At 39.3% G+C, this 21,916-nt stretch overlaps 2 long non-coding RNA genes across 2 annotated transcripts; one reads left to right on the top strand and one right to left on the bottom strand.

Moving 5' to 3' along the window:
- Positions 1 to 403: 403 nt before the first annotated feature.
- On the bottom strand, positions 404 to 5,514 carry LOC122992361. Its single transcript, XR_006406032.1, has 3 exons — positions 4,100 to 5,514; positions 2,996 to 3,059; positions 404 to 1,706 (listed from the first exon to the last, which is right to left on the bottom strand). It is a non-coding gene; the product is annotated as an uncharacterized LOC122992361 (long non-coding RNA).
- A 13,111-nt stretch (positions 5,515 to 18,625) lies between these two features.
- LOC122992340 lies at positions 18,626 to 21,699 on the top strand. The gene is made up of 2 exons (XR_006406025.1): positions 18,626 to 21,141; positions 21,215 to 21,699. It is a non-coding gene; the product is annotated as an uncharacterized LOC122992340 (long non-coding RNA).
- Positions 21,700 to 21,916: the final 217 nt, after the last annotated feature.

The raw sequence follows: 21,916 nt of genomic DNA on the forward strand, positions 1-21,916 counted from the left end.
GAAAAGGCAGTCTCCATAGAGGGATTTAGTGGCTTTGGGGGACGCTCCTTGTTGCTGGTATCATTTTACTGATGGGACGTGCTGCCGTCAAACATGTTTACATTCAGTCAAGACTCTGTGACTTGTTATTGCACTAAACAGCACTTAGCAGTCAGTTTAAAGGGGAGAAATGCAGTTCTCCAGCTGTGAGCGCTGTAGGTCTGTTTGAATAATTATTTAAAGGATTTCTCAGTAAAATAATAGATGAAGGAAAAAGAATCAAAGCTTCAGACACTATATGCAAAAGTTATGCAGAGCACATTGACTTTACTTAAATTGAGTGCTGACTCTATTTGCTCTTCTGAAGTTGATTTATGCTGATTTACTTCTTGCCTCTCTCTGTGTTTTGACATCGCAGAACATTTCTGCCTGTACGACACATGAATTCTGGAAGAAGATTAATCGGCTACGGGGCCTCAGGCAAGCTTTTACCAGATGGGCCCCTGTTCAGCTCCTGTCCCTTCTGCTTTCTGTACAATGTGTACTGTTTTTCCATGCTGGAATAATACCTTAAACCAGGTTTACAAAACACATTAATGAATTTAGGTATAAACAACACTGAGCACACAAGTGAAATGATGAAGGCCTTAAAACTAGATTTTTCCACTAGGACCCTCTTTGACACAGGGCCTAAATATTATGTAATGAAGCAGGACCTACCTTTAGGCCCTTATTAAATCTGTCTTAAAACAATCATCAGGTCCCTATATAAGCAATGAAACAGGCTTTGTTTGCCATAATCATTCCTCCTGGTCATACTAACCATCAGAAGATCAAATGTACTTACAATATAAGTGACGGGAGACAAAATCCACCTCGTTTTGTACAAAAATGTATTTAAAAGTTCTTCTGATGCTACTTTGATGCTTCAACAGTCCAAATTAGTCAAATTTAGTAGATATCTTCCACAGTTAGTGTTTTTAGTATAAAATTCCCTCGTTGTGTTTCCCCAGACAGTGTTTCTCTATTGATGATATAAAGACGGAATTTGGCATTTAAAAGACAGTAACTTTGAAAGATATCCACTTGATTTGACTATTTTAAGCCTCCGACATCGGGAGGGTGTGACTGGAGGGGGTTTCTGAAGCTATTCGACCATCCGAAAAACATGCCTGAGGGAGCGTACCAGCCCCTTCAACCCGCCTTGACTATTCCCTAACATGTATTACAAGGCAAAGGTATTAAGAAAGCCAGTCTCTTCAATAAGAATGTGTGTGTGTCCTTTTTATTACTGTAAATAAACTTTATGTGGCGAAAAGCAACCGGGCGCAGACAAATGGCCAATACAGAGCAAAACAACAGTGTCATCAACATCTTTTCATTGTAATTCTGTCTATGGTTTCATTGTAATTAGCATGGGGATCGGGGTCCATTTTGGACTGTCACGGTGATGATGACAGCCCCTGTTGCCCCCTTCAGCTGTGCTGCGTCTCACGCTAACCCTGTCGGCTTCAGGGTCCATCGTCCATCTGCTAACGGGCCCTTCCTCCCTCACGGTCAACCACCTGGATATCCGTCAGCGCCAGGGTCTGGGGCTTCAAGAGGTGCGGGGTCTCCATGAAGTTAGTTCCCAGAGGGGTCCGATTCAGAATGTGGCTCGGGGACCTTTGTCGTCATCTCCTCCCTCCTGGTTATCTCACTCATCGCTTGTTTCCCCAGCACCAAACCTAGTTTCATCGTAATGGTAACGATGAGAGGAGAGTCCAGGCATCGACAAATGGGAGCAGTAACAGGCGTCAAAGAATGTCTGGCGGACTGAATTCTTTTAACGAGGCTTGTATGACTGAAAGACTGACAGAGATCGACTGGTATGTGTTGTATGAGTGCCAGAGAGAGTAAGATGTATCACACAAGACCTTACAAGTTAAAAATTTAGTGAGAAAGCCAATGAAAATATATGTGTGATCAAACTAGGGTCACAAATTATAGGGGTTAAATGCTAAAAATTGTTTTGCACTGAGAAAATGTTTCAGTTTAAAATGAAGAGGGAATTGTCCTCAACATTCAGGAAAAAGTTCACTTTTTTGTTGTAATTGTTCTTTATGTAAATGACCAGGAAACACTATGTAGTTTATTCTAAATGTAATCTAAAAATCGAGCAGCTTTTGACCAGACATATGCAGCTTAAAGCAGCAGAAAGTAGCACAAAGCATTTACAACATGTAAAACTTGAGGCTTGTAAATGTAAAACTCACAAACCCCTTTTTATAAATTTTAGCAAAGATAGTTATGGTTCTCCTGTGGTCTCTGAGAAACAAAACAAGGGTTATTTCTGCATCAAACTATTAAAGGATAAGGCTGGTGTTGCATAGTGTTACCCAGAACATCAGGGTGGCTAATTTACAGAATGTGTGTTTTGCTTTGGATACAAAAACAGTAGTTGTTAGTAGGATCATTTAATCATTGCTCTTTTGGGGAGAATTTCTTGACAATAAGAAAATACAGAATATCATCAACTTTATCCTTTAACATTTTTACAAAACAAAAAAAAGTGTCAGAGAGATAAAAGATAAACTATCCATTTGGCGTCTTGTTTTGTTGCATAAAGCACCAAAACCCCCACCACTGCCCCTAACAAGCTATCAGTTTTTCCTCCTGGTGTAAAAGAAACATAAATCAAAAGAAGAAGAAAGTAAAAGATGTAAAGACATGTCATAGTCATGCATGTAACTTTAGGAGTAGGGACAATATTTCTATGTCAGATTGGAAGTTCATAGTTTTTTACTGTAGCATTGTTGGTAGGTTTAGATAGATACATTTATTTGACAACAATAAAAGTACATACCAGACTGCAGTCACCCAGTCCTGACATACAGTTTAATTAATTGAGGATAAAAAATAGATCTAAAAGCTTATTTCCACTGTGGTCCTCTTAGAGGAAAAGGGGTCACATGGCTGAAAGTGAGTTATACAAACAAGCAAAATGATGATTGACTTTTCATTAACCATTACTTACCAAAAGTTTAAAACCCTCTCAGTCTGCTGTTGCTTCTGAGAACCTGGAGAACTCTTCCAGAGAACTGCAGCAGTGTATGAAAATGTATTTTAGCCTATGGAATAACATTGGTTGAACTACACCTTGTTGTCAAGTAACCAGGGGCTGTAATCTTTACAGTTTTGTAAGTGAGACCAAATTTAGTTTGAATAATTCTTCTTCTACTGTAAGAAAATTGAGATTTTGGAGATGTGCCAGCTCTAGATGTGTGTAGGGAGAAAGGTTGGATATGATGTATAAGATGAAGGTTTATCTTAGCTCACTCCCCCCTAATGCTCTTGTTTTTCTTTTTTTCATTTTATATATCATCTCTGGCCATAGTGCAGGTTAGCAGAACAGTCACTGAGAAAAGGTTTTAGTTTCTGCACAAAAAGCATATTTCAATTTCAAAAGGCTGCCGCTACGTACATCACATCACACTGTGAAGCTGTAGACAGCTGCACTGATTAAAGTGCATCTACTGGTACTGATACTAAAGTGTATTTGTTTTATCAGATGTGTGTGAGATAGACAACCGGAAAAACATGGCTGATAACTGTATGTGGAACATTATAGCTGTCAACAAGCATCGGTCACAATGAAAATGTATCTGTACACTGCACCTAAGAAAAATACACATAATATTCAGTATCCAAGGGTAATATATAAGCCATGATAAAGTAAGTAAAGCATCATTATAAGAAATGATGAGTAATATGTTGTAGTATATGTATTTGGCTTGCATCACGGCTGTATTTCCTGTTGGAAGAGAAGAAACTGTTGCAGCAAGAACGCAGAGAAGTGAAACTATGTTACATTTGTAATTCACACAACCTGGAAAAAAAGCAGAATATTAGCTTTGTTCGCTGTATGTTTATAATGTTAAACATGCAAAGATAGTTGAAAAACATGCTTCCCTTAAGGGGAGGAAAGCTAGCTTACACATGCTCCTCGTGAATGCAGATACAGAAACGATAGGAAGGTGTAATTTACCGAGGGAGAAGATTGCAGCGCCGGGGCATCTGTTGATAATGTGCCCCAGTAAAACAACACAGCTTTATCTGGCAAACACTCAGTGAAAATTACCTGCCGTGATGTGGCCTGAAGGTGACTAGTCAAATTGTTCCTTTGTTGTGGCCTGCTCTCGCTGCGCTCCTTTTTCACATCAGTTATTGAAATCTGTGTAGGGCCTCCAGACAATCACAGAGGATAAAAATGTAAGGCTACGTCTACAAATACAGCCACGAGTTCATTCAGAATTTCATTGTGACAGAGGATGACGCTCACAGAATTTTAATGAAGCTGTTTGACAAGCAAGTCGTTCAAATTTATGTGCCTGTATCCTTCTTTCAAGACTTGTAGATGGCTTAGTAAACCCCCTTTTTCTGAATGTTAGCAAAGGTAGTTATAGTTTTTCTTAATACTGTTAAGATTTGTGGCCTCCGCCGGCTTCGGAGCGATGCTGTAGCCATTACTACTCAGTGAGAAATGAATAATGAAGAGTGTTCAGTGGCTTTGAGGGCAGAGTCGAGTGGTAGAATTAATGTCAGGGTTGAATTAATAGACGACTGTGCTCTTTCAACCTTAATGTATGAGGATGAAGGTCTGCTAATTAATGGCAAAAAAAAAAGAAAAGAAAAGATGATAAAAAACCTCATATTGAGGCTGTGTTCATGAGATGAAAGTCATAAATGCTGCTTGTAAAAAAAAAGAAAGGCAATCATAAGAAAGCTGTTATATTCCAATTTTCTTCTTCCTTCTACCTTTTTCAGCTTTTCTTAAAGAGAAACAAAGACCAAAGTTTTCTTAACTTCCTCCTCCTCCTCCTCCTCCTCCTCCTCCTCCTCCTCTTCCTCTGCTTGTAAGGGTTACAGAGACAGTTTGAAAATGGTCTTTGATGCTCTAACAGCCACTGTAATTTTCGCTCTGCCCAGGAAGTGTGCTCCAACAGCCGCTTGACTGACATTAGTTTGCTATCCATCGCCATGGAAACAGCATTGCACTCTAGTCCTCTGGTTTATTTACAGACAGACAATCCTAAACACGAAGCCTGCTGGATCCAAGTCTGGTTTCACAGACGAGGACCGACACCTGTTAACGGTAATCTATGGCGATCAGTCAAAGACAGAGACTGATGAAACCTCTTTAAAGGGAAAGTCCGTCCTTTAACACTTTCATTTCTTATTTCTGCAGATTATTTGCAAGTACAGATATGAGAAAGACCTGTAGACTGGCGACCAATGTGAGCAAGGACATGCTGCAAACCTTCACGACCCTTTACAGAACAGAAGATAATGGATGCTGTCGGTGTCCTCCTCTGGCAAAGTCAGTTTTATTAATATAGCGCCAAATTACAACAGAAGATATCTCAAGGCAACATTTCCCCATGAGCGGCGCTTGGCGACAGCGGCGAGGAAAAAAACTCCCCTTTAAACGGGAAGAGACCTCGAGCTGAACCGGGCTCTAGGTGGGCGGCCATCTGCCTTGACCGGTTGGCTTGAGAGAGGAAGATGGAGGGAGGGAGGGAGGGAGGTGGAGAGGAGTGAGAGACACACATAGAGAAGCACAGCAACAACAATATAACAATAAAAATAATAGAAATATGACTAATAATAATAATAATAGCAGGCGTAGGTATCAGGGGTCCGCAGCATCAGTCCATGGAAACCTGTGACCATGGAAACCAGGTGGTCCGAGACCATGATCCATAGAAACCTATGAGATGAAAAAGCAAAAAAAAACCTCAAGTTAATATAGGCAACCTTACATTTTGTATTGTTTAACAAATATTTGGTGAGAAATCCATCGTAGAGGAAGCAACTAGAGCTGCAACGATTAGTTTATAGACAGAAAATTAATCGTCAACTATTTTGATAATCAAATAATCATCATTTTTATTTATTTGCTGGTTCCAACTTCTCAAATGTGATGATTTTATTGTTTACTTTGTCCTCTGTGATGACAAACTGATGGCAACTTGAGCTGTGGGTAATTATAAAATGGGATTATTTGCTATTTTCTAACATTTTATAGATAAAACAACTTTTCAATCAATTAATAATCATCAAGTTGCAGCCCTAGAACCAAAGATACAGACGTCACCGCTAACAAAAGGCCCCAAATAAATCATATTGCAATGTGACTACAAGATTGCTTTGATTTTGAGTAATGGACATGACTCACTTCCTCTCAGCTTTCTCAACGGTTCTCAACAGGGGAGCCTGGTCACACAGCTGCTGGGCCAAAGTGATTCACCAGCCCGTGTTATTATGCTGAGTACATGAACTCCACTTTGTTCCTGAGGAGTTACAGCGTTGGTTTTATGACAAGCAATAGCTCATATTGTTATTTCAATGTCCTGTACTTTAATATGACATCAAGCCTTTCCAAATATTAAAAATAAATATGGTTAGGTTCCAGACAGGAGGATAATCATAATCAGTTTGCTTTAAATTATACTGTATGTGAATTGAAAAGCTAACTGGTAGTTTGTTAGCTTTGACGATTGATGTAATAAACCTCAATAAATTGTATGAATCAATCCAATCAATGGTTATGGATATTTCCCAACACTTATTTCAGACCTCTTTCAACCCCTATAATCTTTAAACATAATAAATGTCCATTAGCCGCAGTTCAAATTACAGCAACTTCAGATTAAAGTTCAGGATGTAGAGTGTGTGTGTGTGTGGAAATGAGTGTAATAAATAATAAAATGGGTTTTGATGTCCAAATTCAAAGGGAATTCGAGGAGAGAAAAAAAAAAGTTTAATATAATATCTGAGCAGGATCTCTGCTTATGTTAGTTTTACTCCTCCTCCTGCTCCTCAGGTGTCGCAAAACATCATTTTATTCATTTTATAACAATCAGCGTCTCATACTTTCACATCAACAGTCTTGTTGTTGCCTGTTCACAACACAGTATCCAGTGTACATCAAAGATTTAATTGAAAAATAACATTTAATATTTAATTGATGTTATTTAACAATTTGACAGCACCTGTGGGTGGTTACACCGAAAAGTCTTCTTAACAGAAATGAGGTGTTAAGTATAATGAGCGTCCTTGGAAGAAAAATGTCCAAAATTGCTTGAAATGAGCGGTACTCTGTTCTCTGTAGAACATGTCTCCTGTATTTATAAATGAATTTCTTTGATGGAAAAGGGCACCTTGATTATTATTTTTTTTCTCGTGTGCATGATGAGAGTGTGATTTAGATATGAGTAATGTAATTACTGATAAAACTAGTCAAGAAGTACGGGGCCCCGTGTCTATGTTAAAGTGCCTCAGCTTTTCCTTTGAACCTCCGCCAGAAGGACCTTTATAGTAAATGAAGTACATGCGTTTCTCTCTTTCTATTTAGGTGGGCACAGGCAGAAAATCTCTGTTTAGCTTTTCTCTCCATTCTGTTACCTCTCAAGTCAATGATTAAAATCTGGAATGCTCCAGATTTAATTAACTTACCGTTGTACTTTCTCTTCTTGTGCTTCCCGGCAAGGATATTAAAAATGACATTATTCTGAAGTATAAATGGATGCTAAGCATCACTAGAAATAATGTCTAATGGGCTTTGACAATAATGAAATTTCTACGCCACAGATGAAATAAATAAGTCTTGTTGCTTCACCAGGCTCCAGAAGTTCAGGAAAGATGGAAAGACAGCAGTTTAGCTCTATGTAATTTATCTCATAAAAAAATAAATATGAACTATAGTTTAATGTAGACAAAAAAATCACCAACACACAAGTGCAGGGAATAAGCAATTTATTTAGGGGAAAGTAACACTTTTCTGATCATTTTAGAAGATAACATTACAGACAGAAACTAATTTTGGTTGTGATCAATGACTCACATGTGTGGTTTATCTATACCAGCTGCTATTTTATACAAATGTGGAACCACTTCAGTATATTTGACTTTAAACGGAGTTTGCACATCGTCACTTTCAACCTTGTCAGTCGGGACGAAAGTATCGCACAGGTGGGTCAAAAATAACAGTGTTATAAACTTCAGTTGTTTATATTATTCTTGTTTCTATTAAAAATGTTTGACAATGTCCTTATTAATATGTAATTGCAAACATATTATGTACTTTATCTTAATTTAAAATATTAAATTTCAAAATTTCATTTTCAATTTCAATTTCATCATAGTTTTACAGCAGTATGAACAGAATAACTTTATGTTTAACAGAAAAATTGTAAAAATAACACATTTAATTTGCTGTATAACTAACATAAATCTGCTCTGTGCCCTCAGTAGCCTTCATTCCTCTGACCAGTACAGACAACAGAGACACTGCACTCACACTTTCCCAGGCGAGGATGAGCCGAATGTCTCCCCACATACAAGAAATTCCTCATCCTTGTCCTGGGAAACTGTAGAGCCCGCTGTAACACGCACAGTTTGACCGCATTAGCGGTGGGGCGAAAGAAGCAGCTGTTACAATCATCCCGGCAATGACTCCCGACAGTTAAACCTGACTTACTTCTATACTGAAAAACTTTGACATGCCAAACTTCAGGATGTGTTAAAGTACAACATAATCTGTCAAATGATCATAACTATGACACATGAAACAATAAACACAACTACCTGTTGAGTGAATTTACTTACCCTGGTCGAAAACAGCTTTTCAGGTAAAACTACAATAGAGTGATGTATCCACATGATTTTTCAAGGTTCTGTTAGGTGTTTTGTGCTGTTTGTGCTGATGCAGTTAGATATATCTAACTTGTATGGGCTCAGAGAAAATCACCTTGTTATTTTCATCCTGTGTTACTTTCATAATGGCTTTCCCTTACATTTGAAAAAGGTGGTAAAAGGGGGGGACAAACAGCAACATAAAGTGAAGTATGAGTAACAAACAACTCATTTCCTATGCACATATACCTGCAACTTTGTGGCATTTGTGTCAGTCTGAATCTGAAACTGAGTGTTGTGGCAGATGCTGCTAGATAAAAGAGACAAAAACGAGTCAAATCAAAGGCTAGAACCCGCACAATCATCATAAAAGTAGCCTCATTTTTACATATATTGATCCAATCACATCCGGTCTTCTGTTTTATAAGTATAATTAGGCAAACATAAAATGTATGATAGATCTAGACGTTGTATTTACAAGTTGGAAACTCCTAATGTCAGATAACGTTAGATTAATACCAGATTGGGCGGAAAACCTGCTTGTGGCACATCCTCTTAATGGCTTCTCCTTGATCTATAGTGGCTTGGACCATATTTCACTTGCACATTGCTTTGAGCTAAACCCCTGTTGGATCAATACATGTAATGTAAATGTAAGAGTGCAGCTAGGAGCTAAAACAACTGGCTCCTCGCTCCTAGCCAGTGACAATCCTGTCACTTTTTATTCAAAATTCAAGTGGGAAAAAACATAATATTTAAACTGTAATTATCAGTTTGACTACAAAACTCACAGAAAGTGCCTTTTACACCAGCAGGGAGCATTGACTGTGTTGCTGGCTCCAATCGACGCCCATTCATAAAGTGTTAACTTCTCTCCAGAAATATTAAGTTAATGTTTTTTTTTTTTAAATTATGGTCATTATGATCTCAATTGCTGAATTCAGGCTCTGTAAAAAGTGTGCTGGTGATCATTTTAGAAATAAGATTTGAAGACTTATAGTAGCTTTGATGTTGGCGTTGATTGACAGCTGTGATTGACAGTTGGCTCACTTGCCGCTCTCCCCGGCTCCAGGTCTCACACTGAGTTGGACTTTCAGAGCTTCTGTTTAAAGAATTAACAGTGATTTTTCTCCAGACACGCAGTTACACTAACAAGACACTCACAGGATGCTGTCACGCAATATTTTGGTAAGTTTAACGTTACTTGATTACAATTCCTGCCCTTTTAGCACAACTTAGCTATAGTAGCTAACATTAGCCCAAGTGTGCAGCGCTTGGTGTTCCCAGTGACTTTGGTCCGAGGTAGTGGGGTGTCTTTCCAGAGTGTGAACGGCAACAGCTCGCACACCTTATTTGGAAGCTCCTGGCTCCAAATGGAAAAGATGGCGCCAAATGTAAGCTGCAACTCTTGGCGTCAAATGGGCTCCAACGCAAACCACCTCACACTCTGGAGGCACTGTGACTGAACAGAACATGAATTGTGTAACGTAATCTGTGAATGGAATACATAGGTTGTGCTCAAATTAATTGAAACAAAATACATATTAGTTGTAATTAATTTGAACCTTTTCTGGTAACAATCCTAGCCAACAACACTCAATTATCAGCTATTGAAGCAATGCCATCAAATACATTTTCACAAGCACTTGCACTAATTTGTTGCACTAAACACATGAATATAGTGTTCGTTCATAAAATAATTTTAACAACAGCCAATTCACCAGGATAGATAAAGTGGCTTTAGCTCAAGATGACTCAGAAAGTCACTATTTCAAGGAGTTCACCACATTAAAAGTGCATCTGAGTCCAGTGAAAACTTCATTTTTAGGTTTCTATGCTCCAGTTAGCATCATTCTGGCATTTTGAAAGAGGCTGCAGCTTAGACAGAGTTATTCCCGGTCACAACTCTGCATTATGAAACTCTTTAACACACACACACACACACACACACACACGTGCAGAAACATAGATCATTGTGACTTCCTGACTATGGACTGTGAAAAGACATGAGGACAGGGTCTCAAGACGGGGTCAAGGGGAGGAGAGGTCGGCAACAGGACACAGATGAGCCATGGAGAGAGAGAGAGAGAGAGAGAGATTGCAGAGGGAGGAAGATGGATGAGAGGTTGGGTCTCGACCGTTAATCATTCCAACACCATGTAGGCTTATGTGTGTTTGTGTGTCTTTGACTGTGCTTAGACAAAAAGTGAAGTCTGATTTTTTTTTTTTTTTGTATATTTTCTCAAACATCTGAGCCAAAAAGGGGCTGGTATTCAATCATCTTAGAATAACCAGTTTGTAGATGGTTTGGAATATGATTCAACTCACTATCCAACACAGCTATTATGCAAATAAAACTCTCATTCATAACAAAAGATTTAAATCTACAGTGGTAAAAACATGAAATCTGTGTCTTCATTTGTTTTTTGGATAACGACTAATGATCACAGGCCTTTCCATTTACGCCTGATATCAACAAGTATCATCATTAACTTGTTTCTGCGAGCATAGTCCCAGGTCAAGAAAAGTAATGCATCCTTATGGGCCAACGAAGGGGCCGTGTAGTTCAATTTTCCTAATAATGTGGCCACACTGTACAGATTGGTGTATACCTGCTGAGATCTGATTACAGATTCAGATGTGGTCTGGCCAGTTCAATCACATTTTGATTGCCTTTTTCCAATGAGTTTTTTCCCTTATCTAGATAAGGTTATCTAGATAAGGGTTTTTTTCCCCTTCATGTCTGAATGCAACCCATTTTACATTTTATTTCACTGTTTTTATTCTATTTTGTGTATAAAGTTTTTATGTTTTTGTAACCTTAAAAAGTGCTATATACATAGATATAGAAGGATATTATTATTATGAAGAGCAGATGCCAACAAACATGGAGGACAACCAACAAACCAGAGCCTGGTCATAAATAAGCTTTGGATTCCGGGTTGGGTTTGGTCTCTGGGTTTAGCCATGTCGGGTCTTAAAGATGCAGATACAGGACCTGGTTTGGGGTTTCAGTTTAAGGCCTGTGCCAAAAATCAAGGCCTCATCTGGCTACATGTAAAACAAGATCTGGAGAAAGTAAATAAAATGTGTCTGGTGGATATGTACTAGTGATGTCCTGCGCCCTCTTCATGTGAACAGCAGTTTGTTTATTACAGATCAATTGTCTCAAAGTGGTTTTGGTGAAATGTCAAGTGTGGAGAAGAGTGGACTTCATGTAAACTCAACATCAACACCATTGCCGGGGATGTGTCTGTATGAAGGAAACATTAATATACTATATACTGTCTCTTATGTCTTTAAATGGATTTATATTTAGGTGAGATTTACTGTAGTAACCTGACACTGTGAAGAAAGCCAGATAATTAGGCTGTGCAGAAATATTCACTAATCCCATCAAAGAGTTTACAGCAACAGGTCTCCTCTTGTTTTTTAAGATGAATCAGTGCTTTGAAAGGAACCAACAGGTTGATAGCAGATTTGTTAGATAAAGAATAATCAACTCAGTTTACTGTAACCCAGACTTCTTTGCTTAAACCAACATTGTCTGCCTGACTATACAGTACATCAGTTGTTCCCAACCGTAGATATTTTCTATAGGGCATTGAAAAATTATATAATTCTACAGAAAAAGCTCAATAATGGTCATATAACTGTGCAGTAATGTCCTTGAAATCTTTGCATCTTTCTATCTTTCTGCATTGGTCTAACGTGTGTGTTATAATGTCCAAACCCTTAACCTACATAGAGCCTAACCTTTACCTGCCATAACCCTCCTGTTGGCTGGACCGCAATACAACTGTCAATCAAAAGTAGCCACTTTTTCAGCCTGCGGGTGGCAGTAGAACAGATTTTTTTTAAAAAGCTAAATCTGCAAACTTTCTAGTCCTACATGCGAGACTTATACATTTATTAGACATACTATACATTTAACATTAGTACAGTTTCAGGTAGATGGCACTGCAAGTCAATAAAACTTTCCTATAAGAACTGAACCATTGATTGTACACATAGTATGTAACTGTGCATGTATGTTGAACTTCTCCCCACCATATGTCCTCTGTAGAAACAGACACTGAATTGATGGACCCAGAGCATGCAGAGGTGGCTGCACAGCGTTGTGTTTGTCTCCCTGTGAACCAGTGCGTGACTCCACCTGGACATTGTCAGGACGGAGCCACTGGAACTTAACCTAGCTTCATTACACCCTCGTACTGTCCCTCAACTAGGGCTGCCAAGGCCCTCTGATCCCGCATCCAACGAGTCCCAGAGACCAAAGCACCATGTGTGGGGGGTGAACGAGCGGAGACCCTTGCCTCTACTTGCACCTGTGGCCTTCGGAGATTCCTAGGAGAGGCTATTACATGATCACGGCTGACAGAGCAGAACCCAGCCCTGCCTCTGGGTCCATTCATGATGTGAGGGTGAGTGAGTTTCAGTGTTCGTGCTGTCAGAAGGCCAGTTGTACCACATGTCTTTGAATGGGAGGTATGTACAGTGCAACCTTGTTTCCTTTATGTTCATATACTATTAAATAGTTTTCCCAATTACATTGTGTTGGCAAACAGCATTGTTGCCTGGATTATGTTCAACATTTTACACTTGTATATTAAAAGACATGTTACTGTATGGTTCAAGTCACTGCTGAATTTTTTCTGTATTAAACCAAGACTGTGATCTTTCCCTAAACTTAAACAAGTGCTGCTGGTTCCTGAACATAACCATAAAAAGTTTAATAATGCTGTGGTTACTACTAGAGGATATTGTACTACAAGATTGGATATTTTGGTGTTGTGTGTTTAACAGTTAGTTTATTCTGTTGTACTTTTATCTGATCCAGTGATAAGATAAACTATAGTTATGTAGATGTTTATGTGTTAATCTGATAAGCGTTTAGAGGATAGTGTGATTTGTCCTTAATTTAATATGATACTAATGTTATTTAGTGATGTTACTTGGTGCTTATGTACTGTCATATATGGTCGTGAAGAAAGACTGTTCCTAGGTTAGTTGAACTTTTGACTTTTGTTTCTATCTGAGGGTTGCTGACCTGTAAGGTTGGTAAACTGATGTCTTAAATTCTGTACAAGTAGTATTTAAGGGACTGGTTAACTTTTCAGACAAAGAAAAGATAGCTAGGCGGTTTGTATCTTTGTCTCCAGAACTATGATGCATTATACTTCTGATTGTATTATTTGATTACATTATTTCATAACTTGACAATGCTCTCTTTGTGTGTTTATTGAGTGATCAGCAATTTCCCATTACAGTTGTCACTAAACTCAACATTTCACTCATATGTTCAGTATTAGGGCTGCAACTAATGATTATTTTCAGTATCGACTGATCTGTTGATTATTTTCTCAATTAATTGATTAGTTGTTTGTTGTTTAAAGTGTCAGAAAATGGGGCAAAATATTGATCATTGTTTCCCAAAGCCCAAGACGCAACCTGAAATGTCTTGTTTTGTCTTGTCCAACAGTCCACAACCCAAAGATTTTCAGTTTACTGTCATAGAGGATAAAAGAAACCAGAAAATATTGATATTTGAGAAGCTTGATCAAGAGAAATTGGGCGCTTTTTCAAAAAATAATGACTAAAATCGATTATATCAACTAATTGTTGCAGCTCTATTCAGTATCAAGACTTTTACAACTTTCCAAACACATTAATAACAGTTTTTCAATATGTTGATAATTCAGCCAGCATTACGTTCCCTGCAAAACGTATCTGCAGTTGCAATGTAGTCATCATCGCTAGGAGACAGGGTTGTACAACGAGACTTAAGTCTGACAGACTGTGATGCTTGTAAGTCACGATGTGGATATATGATACGTTAAGAGCACCACACAGCAAAGCAAAGGCGTAAGAGATTCCATAGATATTAACTCAGTCGGACGTCTATCTCGATGAGCTGCTCTTATAAAAATTACCTCAACCATTTGATGATGTTGTGCCAACTGGTCTGGAACAAAATGAAGGTTTGAGAGAATAAAACATGAACGCAACTCATCTGTGACATCCACACGTGCATATTCCAGTAAATACAGAGTACTGATGTGTTGTTTTTGGCCGCATACATATTTTTTGTACCTTTAAATTGACTCTAACATACACAATATAATGTTGAGTTAACTTTTACTGAGTCACAGATTCCAAATGATTCTTTTCTGCACACCCATTTGCAATTTGAACACTGATTTGCAATGATGCTTTTAATTTCCATAACGAGCGCTGGAGTTCCACTCGCCAGTTTTTAAAGGCTTTACAGTACACAGACTTGAAGTGAGCTGTCAGAGAGGATTCATTGTCTGCTTTATGGTGAATCACCATGGCCTGGAAATAATTCATCACAGCAGTGAAACAGCTGTGAAGTGAGAAGTCTGCTGTGGTTGTTATCCCTAAGTGCTTCTCTTCTTTTGTGCGCACGGCTCAGCTCTCTTCGGATCACAAGGGCCTCTGCAGATAGAAGTCCAGATATATAAAGGTCAACCTTTTCTCTTAATTGTTCATAGCTGGATGTGGGCATGTTGAAGGTTGCTTCAAAAGAGCGCCAAGAATTTAAGATGAATATATAGGTGGAGAGAGGAAGGACATGACGTTGGGAGTTGCATGTGAAGTGTCCATATGTATATACTCTATACTCTGTGTGTGTGTGTGTGTGTGTGTGTGTGTGTGTGTGTGTTGTTTGAGTTCATGTGGTTGTTAAGACTCTCCTCTGTGCAAGCCCTGAAGGTTGGCCCAGACTTCACTGTCATTTCTCATCCTAATGGTTCCTGCCACACCTCCTGCCAACACACGGCTGGAGAACAACCAAGAGCCAGGAGGAGAAAAGAAAACTCAACAGACATTCAATCTGTCTCTTATTCTCTCTCAGAACAAAAGTCACTCAATGGTTTAGAAAAAAAAAAAAAAGACACAATAAAATTAGTCCTCTTTCCTCTCTAGAGATTAGTGTGAATATTGGACTTACTGTCTCGAGAGGCCAGAAACACAAATGAATGCTAATGTGGTTTTGCTTCTGCTGGATGTGTAAATCTGCAGCTGTTTCTAGCTGACAAATAAACCATATCAACTCTATAAGGTAATAATATGCCAGTGTTGTTCTTACAGCTTGTCTTATTGCCTGCAAGTGGCCAAGATTTCAGTCCTGGTTAATTTGGTGACACATGTGATTCCTGGTCATAATGGCACAGTTCTGTTCAAAATGAATCAACCATTGCAGGCGTGTTTGTGTGAACTGGTTTATTTGTTCACAACATACCCAACAAACTGAGAGAATGAATGTTGTCTGACATGTTAATAATGCATATATGAGCAAATGTTGTCCTATGTGTAATGTATGCATGCATCAGCTTTTGTCCTGCCGTCCATAAATAGTAACAAAAATAAGGTCTGATATAATGATAATCTTACTATAGTTTACCTTAAAGAATCAGAGAAGTTGGGTTTGTTTCATTAAATTGATTGAAGAGTTTACAGCCATGCTAGCAGCTCTGAGACTGGTCATAGACACAGTGGTGCTTTGAACCAAATGCTAACCTTTAGCACACTGACACACAATGACAATGCTAACATGCTGATAGCACCTCACACAAAGTATAACTAAGGCAGATATTTGGTTTGAACAATTAAAAGATTTAACCTGATGTTCTAATTACTAAAAGTATTACATTTCATCCTCTGGTTACCATGAATGTCTGTGCCAAATTCCACAGTTAGTTTGGCTTGAGAAACGGTCAGAAGATGACCAGTCATTAGGATTCATCCTCTGGGGAGCATGACTGTCTGTGGAGAATTGAACGGCGATCCATCCAGCAGTTGTTTAGATATTTCAGTCTGGACCATGTGGTGGACCGACAGACCAGCAGACGGACTGATACTGCCGTTCCCAGAGCCATGCTGCTAGTGTGGCCAAAAACAATTAGGGCAGAGACAGTCTGTCTGAATTTTATTCATTTGCAAAAATTCAGCTCAGATTGTTGATGTTGAACAGTACAGAGGTCGATCCAGAGGGAAAATAACTGATGGAACTTTCCTAATTATCATTACAGCCTGTACATGAATTGTTTAAGTTATCTGATACTTTGATTAGTTTGACTTTTAATGATGTGATTTTCATCTAGACTGACGGAGTATCAGTCGATGTTTGTATCTCTGTTTGCATATCTGTATGCTGTCAGTGTTTGTGTGATTTTATGTGGATCCCAGGAGGATTAGCAACCGCGGTAGCGGAAGCTAATGGGCATCCGAATAAAGAATAAAAGAATAATAAATCCTTTTCAGCTGTTCCATCATGTACATTAAGCAGATTAAATTAACTCAGCAGATCTGCAACATCCTCCTCACTCTTGCTTGTGTTGTGCCAGTTAGGAATTCAGGGCTGCACTCTGCAAATTTAGTGGCACCAACTGTCAGCAAGAGATAACTTAATTTTTGAAAGTTTAAAGGATTTAATTAGCTGCACTCATGTACTGTAGCATAAACTGCACACTTCCTGTACTTAAATCTTTCCCTGTTAATGGCTGCAGAGTAAAAAAAAAAAGAAAGAAGAAAGCTTCCCCAGCATGTAGTGTCATCTGCATCCATCTTTCTCTGGATGGACGGAGCATTCTCTTACTGCTGTTAGGGAAACTATTTTATATTTTGCTCCCAAGCTTTCATGCATCACTTTCTGCATGCAGAGAAATTTCCCTTCAACAATGATTCCTGGTTTCTGAAATTAGTTTTGGCAAAGACGATGAATCTGTTACATCTCAGTCGGGATTTATGAGATTCTTTTCTGCAGCGGCACTTATTTATTTGTGGTTTAGATTGTTAATGTGCAGCTTTTTTTCTACTGCTGCAATCATTTTTAGTTCCATTGAGGATCAGTTGAAGGCCTAAAATGTCAAATGCAAATTCAGCTGCTAAGGTATCCGGACTCTATCTGCTGTCTGTTTTTTATCCTCCTTTTATTCTGTCTATTAGTCGGACTCTGCGCCCCCTCCCAACCCTCCACATCTCTCTCCATACCTGTTTCTCCCAGGGGACATAATACTCTGGTGTCACTGTCTTCCATCACCTCTGCTGGGTTCTGTGTGTCACTGCTCACTCTTCCTCTCAAAAGCACCTGCAGCACAAAGACCACATTGTGTGTCTCACAATAAGGTGTTTAAATTTTGAATGGCTGCTTGAGACTCTGACTCACACTGCCATGTCACAATGCGAAAAAAAAAACTTCACCTAGAATAACTTGCAACACATATACAAGCTACTATATATTAAATATTTGGATTTATCAAATCAAAGCACATTATTTTACTTTCATCCTTTTCATATTATTTCTTGCAAAACCTCATTTCAGCTACAGCTCTTTTCCATTTTTCATGATAATCTTCTTAAGTGGTGCCAGAAATGTCTTGTTTTACACTAAAATATGTCAGGCAATTGCTTTTCAAGTGTGATCAATCAAGACTGTGGCCAAGAAGTAGATGCTGTGGTTCCATGAGGTTAAGTGCACTACTCTAAAAAATGGGTTATAATAGCGGTTAAAATGCACTACAATGAAAATCAACATAAAATGTCACTGTCGAAAAAAAAACCTACTTTCAGCCTTAGGAGAGCAATTTGATAGTTTTGGCATTAGTGGTATTCTTAATGATGTAGTGTTGTGGCAAAACAATACCAGCTCTAGGTTTGATTATTAGCTTTTTCTTTTAGAGCTTTCAGCCATATCACACAGTCTTCCTCAGTAGATGTAGTTTGCTCAGTTGTGATGAATTTTTTAGGACTTCTCATCTACACTGGCTTAAATGGTAAGCATCAAAGTTCATTATTTCATTCTTGACTTTGGAAATAGTTTGACAAAAAATAAGTACATAAAAATCCCAACTCAAGGCCCACTTACTAGGTTTTTCTTGGACATTCATCTATATCATACGGTCTTCGTCAGTGGATGAAGTTAAAGCATGACTCATAACAAATTGGACCTTATTTTCATAGGTTTTGTCATTGTTTTATCATTAATGAAGATGTGTTTATAGGCCTACAGGGCGAAAAACACAAGCAGTCAAACAGTCATTCAGGTTTTAAACAAACTCTCAGGTTAGAAAAATTTATTTAGGAGGGAAAACGAAAGGAAACAGGAAAATTATACCAAAACTGTCTGGTGTAAACATCCTGGTTCAACTTTCACCTGCTGTACTAAAAGGGATTATTACAGACATTTCAGATGCACTCACTTCCAGTTTTACCTTCAAAAATGGATTTAGATAAAAGTGGCCTCACGTTAGCCGACACACGACAGGTTTGTTTCAGTCAAACTCAACTTCTTTGGGCAAAAAAAATCCCTTCAGACTTGTGTTGTAATGTGCAGTACAAGTCCTTTGAATTCAGAGAACTGAAAGACCAGCTCATAAAAGACAAAATAGTCACAGGAATTCCAGATAATGGACTTAGAGAACGGCTACTGCATGAAAAAGACCTAACCTTGGACTGTGCACATGTGTAGGGAGGCAGAAACCACGCAAGCACGAGTTAAGGAGCTGCACAGGGAAGACACACGCTGTAAAAATGGAAGGACAGCATACAAAAGCAAAAATGCACAGAGAAAAAACCAAGCAGCGAATGCAGAAAACGTGGAAGTGTGCCAAATTCATGTCCAGCATATGGAAAGATTTGTAATAACTGCAGCAAAAAAAAACACTGTGCAAAAGTGCTGTAGAGCTGCTGAAGCCAAAAGGAGAAAGGTACACACAGTTGAGGAAGAGCTGGAATCATTTTTCTGTTGACAGTGTACAGAGAGGCACTATTGAGAAAGCTGAGTGGATAGTACAGTGACTGTGAATGATACAATTATACCATTCAAGCTTGATACTGGAGCCGGAGGTAAACCTGTTGGCTGTAGATGATTACAACACACTCACAGTGAAAAGCAAAATTCATCCCGTGAAAATCAAAGTGACTGGCTGCACCGGGGAGAATGTTTCAGTTAAAAGGGGGTGCTGTGTAGTGACTGTCAAAACTTGAGGGCCATTGCCTGAAACCTCAGCTACTGATTGTGGAACAGGATGTACAACTTATACCAGGTCTCACTGCATGTAAGAAGAGTCTCATTGAGAGTATGCTTAGACCCAAGAGATTTGAATAAGGCAATTAAAAGAGAGCATTTCAAGTTGCCCACCAGAGATGAGATCATGTCACAGTTCGCAGGCGCCAGGTGGTTCAGAAACTTGCTGCGTCATTGGCTTTTTGGCAAACGAAGCTTGACGAGACCAGTTCAAGACTGTGCACTTTTAATACTCCAGAGGGGCGATACTGCTTTCTTCTACCGCCGTAAGCTATCCGGTCTGCTCCGGAGGTCTAACATAAAACAATCCATATGATCTTCGACGCACATACCAGGAGTTGAAACCATGATGGATGACATCATTGTCTGGGGGTCCACTAAAGAGGAACATGACGCCCGGCTGAGACAAGTACTGGATATTTTGGAGTGAACAGATTGACCTTTGTCAGTGATGTCGTTTCCTCTGAGGGAGGGAGGCCAGACCCCAGAAAGACTTCCGCAATAGTGACCTTACCTAGCTAAGTTTATCCCAATGTTGTCCACCCAGTCAGCACCACTCAGATGGCTTCTGGAGCAGAAAAATGAGTGTGCAGGAGGAAAGTTTCCACGCCCTGAAAAGACCCAGCCCAGGGACGACAGCTAGGATTTCAGCTGATGTATCTCAGTATGGACTTGGAACAGCCAGCGGCATACACACCAAGAGCTTTATCTAGTGCAGAACGCAGGAGTTCCTTCTTAAATTGAGGAGCAACTCCTGGCCAGCACATAAGCCTGTGAACGGTTCCATCAGTGCATCTATGGACAAGCCTTTGAAGTGGAGACAGACCACAAGCCGTTTGGTCTCCATCATGTCCAAGTCAATGAATGAATCGCCCATAGTGGATACAGAGAATGTTGTTAACGTTGCAGAAATACGATGTGACAATGACATACATGCTGGGAAAGTATATGTTTGCGGCTGAAACCCTGTCATGTGCGAATGAAAACGCTGACAAAGAGAACAGTGCAGACATACAGGCCTACGTCTGATGATCGTAACCGCGCTTCCTGAGTCTGATGACAGGAAAGAGCAGATCAGACAAGAAACAGAATCAGATTAAACGATGAGAGAGCTCAAAAACACAATACTGAGAGATGGCCTGCACAGAAGAATGACTGTCCGAGACAAACTCAGGACTACTGGACGTGCAGAGCGGGACTGTCAGTTGTGAATAACGTTGCGTTCAAGGGAAACAAGTTTGTAATTCCAGTGTAGCTGCGCAAAGAGAGGTGAGGAAAAATGTAAACGCAGAGCTTGTCAAGTCATCTGCTGGCTGAGACTCAACCAAGACATCAGCCAGACTACAGCATCATGTGAAATGTGCCTTATCTACAAACCCAAGCAGTATGCAAAGCCACTGATGCCACATACCGCGCCTGACAAGCCATACTACAAGGTGGGTGTGGATTTGTTTGACTGTAACGGAAAGAGTAAGATTGTAGTGACAGATTACTTTTCAAACCACCTAGAGGTTGCTACACTGCAATCGACATCCAGCAAAGCAGTCATTGCTTTCCTGAAAGCTATCTGGTGTTCTGTGTGAAGTGATGTCAGACAACGGTTCCCAGTTTCAAGAGAATCTGAGGAGAAACCGTGTGGATCGTCGTCCACAGGGGCCAAATCAAGGCAGAAGGTACCCCTGAAGACACAGCAGGACATGCCAGTAATGAACAGGTTTGTTCTGGTTTACTGAAGCAAATGGATGCTGCAGGTCCTGAGGTGCAGCAGACCAAGAAGGTCTATTAAGAAACCTGACAGGCTAATTGAAAGCGTCTGAGTCGTGACTAGAAAAAAAAGTGATATAACCTGACAGAACAGAATGTTTATTGGTAAAAAATATTAGTTGATTGAAGTGTGTATATGTATAAACACATACAAAAAAAGAAAGATGGTAATTCGAGTTAGGATAGGCGATGATCTTGCAAGTTGTTTTTCCTGAAGAAGAAAAATTTACTAAAAGAAAGGAGGATGTGTTGTTATGTGCATTTATTAGGAACTGCATTACCCAGAATCCTGTGTGTCTGGTTGCAGGTGTACGATGTCATTGTACAATGTGAGTCGGTCAGTAAACAGTTGAACCTTCGCCTGGTTGTGATTCTTTCACCAAACCAAACATATCAAGACTAACATACTTAATAACTGCAAGATGTTTTTTTATCCAGTTTCTGTTA

This window comes from Thunnus albacares, chromosome 11 (assembly GCF_914725855.1).
Source record: "Thunnus albacares chromosome 11, fThuAlb1.1, whole genome shotgun sequence".
NCBI classification, from domain to species: domain Eukaryota; kingdom Metazoa; phylum Chordata; class Actinopteri; order Scombriformes; family Scombridae; genus Thunnus; species Thunnus albacares.